This window comes from Bos taurus, chromosome 24, assembly GCF_002263795.3.
Source record: "Bos taurus isolate L1 Dominette 01449 registration number 42190680 breed Hereford chromosome 24, ARS-UCD2.0, whole genome shotgun sequence".
NCBI classification, from domain to species: Eukaryota; Metazoa; Chordata; class Mammalia; order Artiodactyla; family Bovidae; genus Bos; species Bos taurus.
Genome location: NC_037351.1, coordinates 22,959,105 through 22,971,659, shown reverse-complemented (window position 1 = coordinate 22,971,659; position 12,555 = coordinate 22,959,105). Strand labels below are relative to the sequence as shown.

General features: G+C 38.6%; 1 protein-coding gene across 6 annotated transcripts in view; it reads right to left on the bottom strand.

The window, feature by feature from the left end:
• Window positions 1-12,555, bottom strand: part of NOL4 (nucleolar protein 4) — a 488,956-nt gene that overhangs the window by 366,134 nt on the left and 110,267 nt on the right. The gene's annotated exons all lie outside the window — the stretch shown is intronic.

Genomic DNA, 12,555 nt, shown 5'->3' with positions numbered 1-12,555 from the left:
CCATTCGTCTGCTGATGGGCATCTAGGTTGCTTCCATGTCCTGGCTATTATAAACAGTGCTGCGATGGACATTGGGGTACACGTGTCTCTTTCAATTCTGGTTTCTTCAGTGTGTATTCCCAGCAGTGGGATCGCTGGGTCATATGGCAGTTCTATTTCCAGTTTTTCTGAGGAATCTCCACACTGTTCTCCATAGTGGCTGTACTAGTTTGCATTCCTACCAACAGTGTAAGAGGGTTCCCTTTTCTCCACACCCTCTCCAGCACTAGAAAGACTTTAATCTGCACACTACATCCAGAGAAGAGGCTTGGTGACAATTATTTTGAAATTTTTATATTTCTCAAACTATTATAGTCCATGGCATCTAGTACTTGATCAGTAAAGTTGCAATTAGAGTATAAACTGTATTTCTGTAACCTGGAAAATTTGTAGAATCTCTTTGTTAAATAGCTGGCTCATATTATAGGTATTGGGAAGTGATACCACATTTGCCTCTTTGAGGCAAGCTACCATATTCCACCATATACTTCCTAAGTTTCCTTGGGGAATTCCTTTACATTTCCCTGAGCTTTGGCTTCCTTATCTGAAACATGAAGGTAATTATAGCATACACCTGTTTAGCTTAACTTTAGAATTATTTGAACGTCACATGAAATTTAAAAAGCACTCAACCAATGTTAGTTGTTACTTCACTGTAGATAATATATGTGCTACACATATCTGACTAGGCTTTTACAAAAATAGTTTGGGGGATAGTTCAATAAAATACACAGGATAAAGTAAAAGGTATCCAGAAGCACAATATTAAAGGAGAACAAAATCAGAGAACTGACACTACCTGACTTAAAGATTATTGTAAAGCAATAGTGATCAAAACACTGTTATATTAGTGAACGAGTAGACAAACAGTACAGTGGAATAGAATATAACATGTAGAAATAAACCCACATAAATATAGTCAACTGGTCTTTGACAACGTGGCAAAAGTAATACTATGAAGGAAAATAAAAAGTCTTTTCAACTAATGGTTTTAGAATAACTGGACATTTGTATGATTTTAAAAAAGAATCTAGACACAGAACTTATATTCTTTACAAAAATTAACTCAAAATGAACCATACACCTAAGTGTAAAACTCAAAACTATATTCTTGGAAGATAATAAAGGGAAAAAAACTAGATGACCCTAGTCATGGCAATGACTTTTTGGTACAACACTAAGGGTAACAAATAATTGATAAGGTGGGCTTCACTAAATTAAAAAATGCTGCTTTGTGAAAGACACTATCAAGAGATTGAGAAGACAAGACATAGATGGGAAGAAAATATTTGCAAAACATATCTGATAAAAGAGCCAAACATTCAAAGAACTCTTAAAATCCAACAATGAGAAAACCAACAACCTGAAAACGGGCCAAAGACCTGAATAGATAGTTCACTGAATAAGATATATAGACAGAAAGCAAGTACTATATGCCATTAGGAAAATGCAAACTAAAATGATAAGATATCCCTAGATACTTATCAGAATGGCAAAATCCGGAACACTGGCAATGCCAAGTGCTGGTCAGGTTGTGGAGCAACAGAAGCTCTCATTTATTGCAGGTGGGGATGCAAAATGGTGCAGCCACTTTGGAAAACCTTTTGGTCATTTCTTACAAAACTAAACATATTCTTACCATATGATTCAGTAATTATGCTCCTTGATATTTATTCAAAGGAGTTGAATACTTATGTCCATATAAAAACCTGCACATGTTTACAACAGTTATATTCATAATTGCCAAAACTTGGAAACAACCAAGATATCCTTTAGCAGGTGAATGGACAATAAATTGTGGTATATCCAGCACTAAAATGAATGGGCTGTCAAACCATGAAAAGACAAAAAGGAATCTTAAAATGCATACTACTAATGAAATAAGCCAATCTAAAAAGGCCATGCACTTTACTATATAAACTATGACATTCTGGAAAAGACAAAACTATGGAGACAGTAAAAGGATCAGTGGTTGCCATGGTTTCAAAGGGATGAAGGGACAAATAGGCAAAGCAAAGAGAATTTTTAGGGTGGAGAAGCTATTCTTTATTATATTGTAATGATGGGTATGGGCTTTTCAGGTGGTGCTAGTAGTAAAGAATCCACCTGCCAATGAAGGAGATGTAAGAGATGCAACTTTGACCCCTGGTTTGGGAAGATCCCATAGAGGAGGGCATGGCAACTCACTTCAGTATTCTTGCCTGGAGAATCCCATGAACAGAGGAGCCTGGCAGATAACAGTCCAAAGGGTTCAAAGAGCCAGACACAACTGAAGCAACTTAGCACACACACGATGGAAATGTTCGTCAAAACACATAACATGTATACCAAGAGTGAATCCTAATGTAAACTATGAACGCTGAATACTACTGATGTGTTAATGCAGGTTCAACAACTGTACCATATGCACTACTTTGGTGTGGAATGGTGATACTATCAGAGGCTGGACATGTGTGAGGGCAAGGGGCATGTGGGAAATTGCTCTGTATTTTGCTCAATATTGCCATGAACTTAAAACTGATCTAAAATAATTTAAAATACATATTAATTTTTAATTTTATTAAACATATAAAATTTAAATCCTTTTGAGAGTGAAAGCCTCGTTTTTCTGTGTGAAAGAGTGGGAAGTTATTCAAGGAGACCAAAACCAGTTCAAGACATTTTTTGCAATGCAACTTTGGCCAATTACAAAAAAAATCAATTGAAAATTCACAGAAAATTAAAATATAACAAAAATCTATTGTATTTATTTTAACCACATGCATGCTAAATCATTTCAGTCATGCCCAACTCTTTACAACTCTATAGACAGTAACATGCCAGGCTTTTCCACTCATGGGATTCTCCAGGCAAGATACTGGAGTGAGTTGCCATTCCCTCCTCCAGGAGATTTTCCCAACCCAGGGATCAAACCTGTGTCTCTTATATCTCCTGAATTGGCAGGTGGGTTCTTAACCACTAGTGCCATTTTCCATTATGTTCATTTCAGTTGCTCAGTCATGTCTGGCTCTTTACCACCTCATGGACTGCAGCACGCCAGACTTCCCTGTCCATCACCAGCTCCCAAAGCTTACTCAAACTCATGTCCATTGTATTGATGATACCATCCTCATGAGATGATACCGTCTCATCCTCCGTCATGCCCTTCTCCTCCTGCCTTCAATCCTTCCCAGCATCAGGGTCTTTTCAAATGAGTCTGTTCTTTGCATCAGATGGCCAAAGTATTGAAGTTTCAGCTTCAGCATCAGTCCTTCCAATGAATATTCAGGACTAATTTCCTTTAGGATGAATTGGTTGGATCTCTGTGCTGTCCATGGAATTCTCAAGAGTCTTCTCCAACACCACAGTTCAAAAGCATCAATTCTTCAGCACTCAGCTTTCTTTATAGTCTAACTCTCACATCCATACATGACTACTGGAAAAACCATAGCTTTGACTAGATGGAACATTGCTGGCAAAGTAATGTCTCTGCTTTTTAATATGCTGTCTAGGTTGGTCATAACTTTTCTTCCAAGGAGCAAGCGTCTTTTGATTTCATGGCTGCAGTCACCATCTACAGTGATTTTGGAGACCACAGCCTTGTCCAACTCAATGAAACTATGAGCCATGCCATGTAGGGCCACGAAGAAGGACGGGTCATGGTGGAGAGTTCTGACAAAACGTGGTCCACTGGAGAAGGGAATGGCAAACCACTTCAGTATTCTTGCCTAACCCCATGAACAGTATGAAAAGGCAAAAAGATAGGACACTGAAAGATGAACTTCTCAGGTCGGCAGGTGCCAAATATGCTACTGGAGATCAGTTGAGAAGTAACTCTAGGAAGAATGAAGAGATGGAGCCAAAGCAAAAACAAACCCAGTTGTTGGTGTGCTGGTGATAGAAGCAAGGTCCGATGCTATAAAGAGCAATACTGCATAGCAACCTGGAATGTCAGGTCCATGAATGAAGGCAAATTGGAAATGGTCGCACAGGAGTGCCATTTTAACTATGTGTATTTCTAAAAATATTTCTTCATATTTTTAGAACAATGCATATTGAACAATAAAACTTGCCAAGGATATAAAACCCTCACTTCCATTATTATGTTATGAAAAGAAACTTTCCACCAAGGCAAATTTCCAGGATCATGTGAACAACAACTTAAAACAGAAACGAACACCTAAAAACAGGCCTCTCAAAAAAAGGTTAACACATACAATGAAAGGATGGGGTAGGAAAGAAAAAAAAAAACCTGCCCAGTTGTAAAGAGGGTGACAAGGTAACTTGGTTTATTTTCCTTTGTCCTTGGTTGGGGAATCTGGAGAAAACATCGAGGGAAAATTAGTTAGAGCTATTAGTCCTAACTAATAATTGACTAACTAGAGCTATTAGTCCTCAGATTTAAGAAATACAAGGAATCCCCAAAGATCCAGTCTTGAATATGTTGTAGTAAAATTGCAAATAACCACAGTTTTTTGGTTATTTATAACTGATGTATCAACAAGCAGCCAGAAAGAGAGGACGGGTCATTCTTAAGGACCAACTCTGTATCTGACCGCAGACTTCTCAACAGTCACAAAGTCAGAAGACAGTAGAGTAACAGCTTCATGATTCTATGATTCTATTAATACATATTAATTCAGAATCATATAATCAATTAAATCATCATTGAAGAAGGAGAATTTTTAGACAAAAACCAAAAGCACTTACTACTCTTTATTCAGAGAATTTACTTTAGATGCAAGAAAATTGCTAGATGATGCTGGAAAAGAAATATTCAAATTAGAAGCATAATTATTCATAACGTGCTTTTAGCCATTTTTCCCAAAGCTCTTTTTAATAAATAAGTCACATTCTTAAGGAGTCAACAGTCAAGAATAATTGCTCCCTATATTTAAAGGGAAAGAGAAGCATAGAATAGTTAAAAGAAATATGCCCACATTAAGAGCTAGTTTAGCTCCTATGGCTAGGAAACAACTGAACTGTTTTGCTACCATGATATTTAGTCTATAGTTTTGGAATGCATATGCACTTAACTTCTTTGGGATATATATATAATCAAGGGTAGAGCTGCTTATTCATGAGTATATTTACGTAGACATTTCGCTATTTTAAATATTTATGAAATAATCAGAAATTTATAAAAGCCTAGAGTCATAAAATAAGATGAGCTAGTCTTTACAATTCCTTTAATGTGGATATCACCCTCCACATACACTGATATTCTGTGCTGTGCCTTTGCTTAATTCTATAATGTCATGAATGTAAATTCAAACTATTATGTGAAAATAAGCTTATATCTATTGTTAGCTTAATATGTACCCCAGGCTGTGCTTAACACTTTACATGTATTATATCTTTTAATCTTGCTCTTAATCATGTCATTCCCATTTCACAGATAAGGAAGCTGAGGCTCATGATCACATATACAGGAAATGGAAAGCACTGCAGGAGATAAAATAATGAATATGGCACAGTCTGAAAGTTATATCAGTAGGAACCAAGATAGCCTCTGGAAAGAATAATTAGCCTCATTTAATAGCACATAATGAATCACAATGTTTATGAAATATTAACTGTTTTAAATATAGAGTCTATATTGTAATAAAGAGACCTCAAATTGTTGTAGCTTAAGTGAGACAGAAACATATTTGTCTCTCCTCTGAAGTCTAGTATATTCCTCTCTCCTCTAAAGTCTAGTGGGTCAGAATCAGCCTGGTAGCTTTGCCATCAGAAGCATGTGACTTCTGAGGAGTCTCCAGACATCCCTATTTCCCACCCAGAAATAAACATGAAAAGGAGAAAGTATAGTAAATAAGTCGCATTCAGCACAACTGCTTATGTCTCATCAGTCTAAAATCAATCACAGGACCACATTTGGAGTAAAAGAAAGCAACAAAATGTAGTCAATAGATTGGTCAAAAGCACTCAGGTGTCCAGGTGAAATTTCAGAGGATTCTGTTTCTAAAAGCAAGAAAATTATAAATACGAAGGACAAGTGGAAGTTTCTGCCTGACTTACTAATCTATTTTGATGGGAACAAGAGACCTGTGCAAAATCCCATTCCATTATACTTGTGGGATGTAAGAGGGATGGCCTGGAAAAGTAAGTCACAATCCAACTGGGAGAGGCTTGAATGCCAATCTGGAATAACCTATTAGAGAAGCCTTTTTTTTTTTTTTCAGTAAATAATTTTATTGAACTATAACAGAGTAAAAAAAAAAATGTACACCCTGATTAAACAAATTAAACAGACCCATGTAAAGATCACTCAGATTAATATAGGAGGGGCAACATAAGAACAAGCTTCCACATGCCTCTTCCCAATCACTAACTTTGCTCTCCTCTCCAAAGATAACCACTAACTTGTCAACACAGATTAAGGCTGCCTATCTTCTTGTGCCATGATGCTTGTGGGATTCATACATGCTGCAGTGTGTTGCAGTACTTTTATCTACTATTGCTACACAGCATGTCATTATAGAATATGCCATTATTTACATAATCATTGTCTTCAAGATAAACATATGTGTTGTTTCCAGTTTCCAGCTATTAAAAATTATACTGCTATAAGTTTCCTTCATGTTTTTGTTTTGGTTCACTCACCATTCTTTTTGATATATACCCAAGGAATAGAGTTTTTTTCATGGATATGTTCATATGTTCAACTTCTACAGATATCAAGCAGCTGTTCAGTTCAGTTCAGTCACTCAGTCGTGTCTGACTCTTTGCGACACCATGAATCGCAGTACGCCAGGCCTCCCTGTCCATCACCAACTCCCAGAGTTCACCCAGACTCACGTCCATCGAGTCAGTGATGCCATCCAGCCATCTCATCCTCTGGCGTCCCCTTCTCCTCTTGCCCCCAATCCCTCCCAGCATCACAGTCTTTTCCAATGAGTCAACTCTTCCCATGAGGTGGCCAAAGTACTGGAGTTTCAGCTTTAGCATCATTCCTTCCAAAGAAATCCCAGGGCTGATCTCCTTTAGAATGGACTGGTTGGATCTCCTTGCAGTCCAAGGGACTCTCAAGAGTCTTCTCCAACACCACAGCTCAAAAGCATCAATTCTTCGGCGCTCAGCCTTCTTCACTGTCCAACTCTCACATCCATACATGACTACTGGAAAAACCATAGCCTTGACTAGACGAACCTTTGTTGGCAAAGTAATGTCTCTGCTTTTCAATATGCTATCTAGGTTGGTCATAACTTTCCTTCCAAGGAGTAAGCGTCTTTTAATTTCATGGCTGCAGTCACCATCTGTAGTGATTTTGGAGCCCAAAAAAATAAAGTCTGACACTGTTTCCACTGTTTCCCCATCTATTTCCCATGAAGTGATGGGACCGGATGCCATGATCTTCATTTTCTGAATGTTGAGCTTTAAGCCAACTTTTTCACTCTCCACTTTCACTTTGACCAAGAAGCTTTTTAGTTCCTCTTCACTTTCTGCCATAAGGGTGGTGTCATCCACATATCTGAGGTTATTGATATTTCTCCCAGCAATCTTGATTCCAGCTTGTGCTTCTTCCAGCCCAGTGCTTCTCATGATGTACTCTGCATATAAGTTAAATAAGTAGGGTGACAATATACAGCCTTGACGTACTCCTTTTCCTATTTGGAACCAGTCTGCTGTTCCATGTCCAGTTCTAACTGTTGCTTCCTGACCTGCATACAAATTTCTCAAGAGGCAGATCAGGTGGTCTGGTATTCCCATCTCTTTCAGAATTTTCCACAGTTGATTGTGATCCACACAGTCAAAGGCTTTGCATAGTCAATAAAGCAGAAATAGATGTTTTTCTGGAGCTCTCTTGCTTTTTCCATGATCCAGCGGATGTTGGCAATTTGATCTCTGGTTCCTCTGCCTTTTCTAAAACCAGCTTGAACATCAGGAAGTTCACAGTTCATGTATTGCTGACCTGGCTTGGAGAATTTTGAGCATTACTTTACTAGCGTGTGAGATGAGTGCAATTGTGCAGTAGTTTGAGCATTCTTTGGATTTGCCTTTGTTTGGAATTGGAATGACAACTGACCTTTTGCAGTCCTGTGGCCACTGCTGAGTTTTCTAAATTTGCTAGTATATTGAGTGCAGCACTTTCACAGCATCATCTTTCAGGATTTGAAATAGCTCAATTGGAATTCCATCACCTCCACTAGCTTTGTTCGTAGTGATGCTTTCTAAGGCCCACTTGACTTCACATTCCAGGATGTCTGGCTCTAGGTCAGTGATCACACCATCGTGATTATATGGGTCATGAAGATCCTTTTTGTACAGTTCTTCGGTATATTCTTGTCACCTCTTTTTAATATCTTCTGCTTCTGTTAGGTCCATACCACTTCTGTCCTTTATTGAGCCCATATTTGCATGAAATGTTCCCTTGGTATCTCTAATTTTCTTGGAGAGATCTCTAGTCTTTCCCATTCTGTTGTTTTCCTCTATTTCTTTGCACTGATCGCTGAGGAAGGCTTTCTTATCTCTTCTTGCTATTCTTTGGAACTCTGCATTCGGATGCTTATATCTTTCCTTTTCTCCTTTGCTTTTCGCTTCTCTTCTTTTCACAGCTATTTGTAAGGCCTCCTCAGACAGCCATTTTGCGTTTTTGCATTTCTTTTTCTTGGGGATGGTCTTGATCCCTGTCTCCTGTACAATGTCACAAACCTCATTCCATAGTTCATCAGGCACTCTATCTATCAGATCTAGTCCCTTAAATCTATTTCTCACTTCCACTGTATAATCATAAGGGATTTAATTTAGGTCATACCTGAATGGTCTAGTGGTTTTCCCTACTTTCTTCAGTTTAAGTCTAAATTTGGCAATAAGGTGTTCATGATCTGAGCCACAGTCAGACCCCAGTCTTGTTTTTGCTGACTGTATAGAGCTTCTCCATCTTTGGCTGCAAAGAATATAATCAATCTGATTTTGGTGTTGATCATCTGGTGATGTCCATGTATAGAGTCTTCTCTTGTGTTGTTGGAAGAGGGTGTTTGTTATGACCAGTGCATTTTCTTGGCAAAACTCTATTACCCTGCTTCATTCCGTATTCCAAGGCCAAATCTGCCTGTTGCTCCAGGTGTTCCTTGACTTCCTACTTTTGCATTTCAATCCCGTATAATGAAAAGGACATCTTTTTTGGGTGTTAGTTCTAAAAGGTCTTGTAGGTCTTCACAGAACCGTTCAACTTCAGCTTCTTCAGCGTTACTGGTAGGGGCATAGACTTGGATTACTGTGATACTGAATGGTTTGTCTTGGAAATGGACAGAGATCATTCTGTCGTTTTTGAGATTGCATCCAAGTACTGCATTTCGGACTCTCTTGTTGACCATGATGGCTACTCCATTTCTTCTGAGGGATTCCTGCCCGCAGTAGTAGATATAATGGTCGTCTGAGTTAAATTCACCCATTCCAGTCCATTTTAGTTGGCTGATTCCTAGAACGTCGACATTCACTCTTGCCATCTCTTGTTTGACCACTTCCAATTTGCCTTGATTCATGGACCTGACATTCCAGGTTCCTAGGCAATATTGCTCTTTACAGCATCGGACCTTCTTTCTATCACCAGTCACATCCACAGCTGGGTATTCTTTTTGCTTTGGCTCCATCCCTTCATTCTTTCATAATTTATTATCTCTCTAGAGTATCTGAGCATTATTCTTGTTCTGTAATCTCACTGACACTTGGGAATGTCATTCTTTTTCATTGTAGCCACTCTGATGGGTATAACTTTCATTTCTCTAATGACTCTCGAGTGGTTTTTTCATTCTCTCATGACTAACAAGACTAAACGTCCTTGCTTTCATTTACTGACTACCTGGAGAGCCATTTTTGTTGAGTATCTTTTCCATTTTCTGTTTAATTTTTTATTGGGTGGTCTTTTTATAGTTCTCTATATAATCTAAATATGAATCATTTGCCAGTTTATAACTGACTTCTCAGAGAACAGCTTTTAAATTTTTTGAATGAAAGAGTGACATAAATAGCTGAGAAAATTAATACACCATGAAAATGAAAAAATCAAGCAGAGAGATTTTGAAAGACATTTTATAAATTTCTGGAGAAACGGAATGAGGGCTTAATTTAGACAGAGAGCAATAATAATAGAAAAGAAAGGAAAATGGTGAAAAAAATACTGTATAAAGGATTAATTCGTCCATTTATTTATTCAATACTGAGAAGCCTTGATAACTGATTTGGAAAATTATGGAATATAGGCCATTCATGAAGGACAGCTGCTACTGCTGCTAAGTCGCTTCAGTCATGTCTGACTCTGTGCGACCCCAGAGACGGCAGCCCACCAGGTCCCCATCCCTGGGATTCTCCAGGCAAGAACACTGGAGTGGGTTGCTATTTCCTTCTCCAATGCATGAAAGTGAAAAGTGAAAGTAAAGTCACTCAGTTGTGTCTGACTCCTAGCGACCCCATGGACTACAGCCTACCCGGCTCCTCTGTCCATGGGATTTGCCAGGCAAGAGTACTGGAGTGGGTTGCCATTGCCTTCTCCAATGAAGGACAGGGATTACTGCATAAAACAAGGCAATCAATATCGGCAGACGAGAACTTAGGAAAATGAAAGTTTATAATTACTGAGGCATCTTTAATATGGAATCAACAAGATAAAAAGAAAAAATCACGAGGTAGCACAAGACCAATTTAAAGACATTCTATCATCCTTGCCACCATTTAAACTCCATGTTCCTTGTTTTGCAGGTCACTCAAACAATAAAAAAATAAATAGCAAAACACAGCCTTAAAAAATCATAATGGAAGAGAAAACTGTTTTCTCCAGGTCAATTTTTCCAAGAAACAATATTTGAGGGGCAGCAATCCAAACATGCCTGTCTATTAAAACATTTCCCATTTCTTCCCACAATAAAGTTCAGCCATAATGCCCTTCCTCTTCCGATTCTTAGACTTATTAGTAAAAGTTAAAAGTAAAGGCTTCAGAAATTCCCTCAATGTAAAGTGAAAGTCGCTTAGTCCTTTACAACGCTTTGTGACCCCATGGACCATAACCTGCCAGGCTCCTCTGTCCATGGGGTTCTCCAGCCAAGAATACTGGAGTAGGTTGCCATGCCTCCTCCAGGGGATCTTCCCAACCCAGGGACCAAACCTCAGTCTCCTGCATTGAAGGCAGATTCTTTACTGTCTGAGCCACAGGGAAATTGAAGGCTGCAGAACTTCCCTCAGTGGCTACATTCAAATGCTCATCAGAGTGAGATCTCAAGTCTTCTATCATCAGCGGCATCAATATCATCATCTAAGCCCACTGACCGCTTATCATTTACTGGGTATTACATACATGTTTTATTTAAGTCCTCTAAATCCATGCAAATAAGTCATATTACTATGATTCCCATCATATAGCTGGAAAAGATAAAACAGAAAGGTTAAGCAATTTGTCCAAAGTGACTCAGCTGGTAAGTCATGGAGCTTGAATATGAGTCTAGGCAGTTTAACTCTAGAACCTGCTTTCTTACCTATTATCTTTCTTTCTTATCTAAATACTTCCTGTCAGCTATCATGTCAGAATCATTGACAGTTTAGGCCTTAGAAGAATAAGACCTTATTCTTTTGGGTTGTAGGAGTCAGGACCTGGGTCTGGGAAGCTGCTTACGGCACAGCACACTCTACGGGATTGAGACCTAATCTGAATGATAAAAAAGACCATTGAAAATATCTCATATTTGTTTGCTTACCTCCCCCTCAATATCCACACCCCCACTATCACTAATCTGGATCATTTCCATTTCCATCAACTTTCATTTCCTCTCCATCTCTAAACTGTCACCCCCTCCAATTCATTCCCCACCCCACAGCCAGAATGGTCTTTTCAAATTATAAAACAGTTCATGCCACTCTTCTCAAAACCATTCAGCAGCTTCCCACTGCACTTAAGATAAAATCCAAAGTCTTCATCAGGACCCACAAAGTCCTGCAAAATCTGTGCCCTGTCTCCCTTTCCACTCTCATTGCACCCCACCTTCTACTATGCACATTGGATTTTATGCAAATTCCATAAAGAGAATTAGTTCTTCTCTTTAGGAGAAGAACATAGTTCAGTGAGAGAGAGGTTGATTTGAGATGCCTACAGGTAAGACAAGTAGAAATGCTCATGAAGTCGTTAGAAATGGGTGTCTAGGGTTCAGAGAAACATCTGCACAAGATAACACAGACTTAGAAGACAAGAGAGTAACAGGACAGATGAAGCTATGGAAGTGAGTAGGAAGACTCGGGAAAATATGTCTGAGGGAGAAAGTAAAAGACCAACAAGTAGTATAAAGGAAGGAACATTACTAATAATAGAAAAGGAAAAAAATGAGAAATAGCCTTCAAAGTGGTCAGAGAAACCCCAGGAGAAAATGGGGAGAGATTTTCAAGGAAGATAACAGGTCTATCAGAAAAGTCAAATACTTAGGAGTAAGTAGGAAGACGAAAGAGGGAATGAGATTTATTGTTGAAGAAAAACCCTGGTGACCTTTGGGAGAGGTTGCAACCAAGCAGATTTGTACACTAAAGACACAAGTTTTGTTTTTTTTTTTTTCC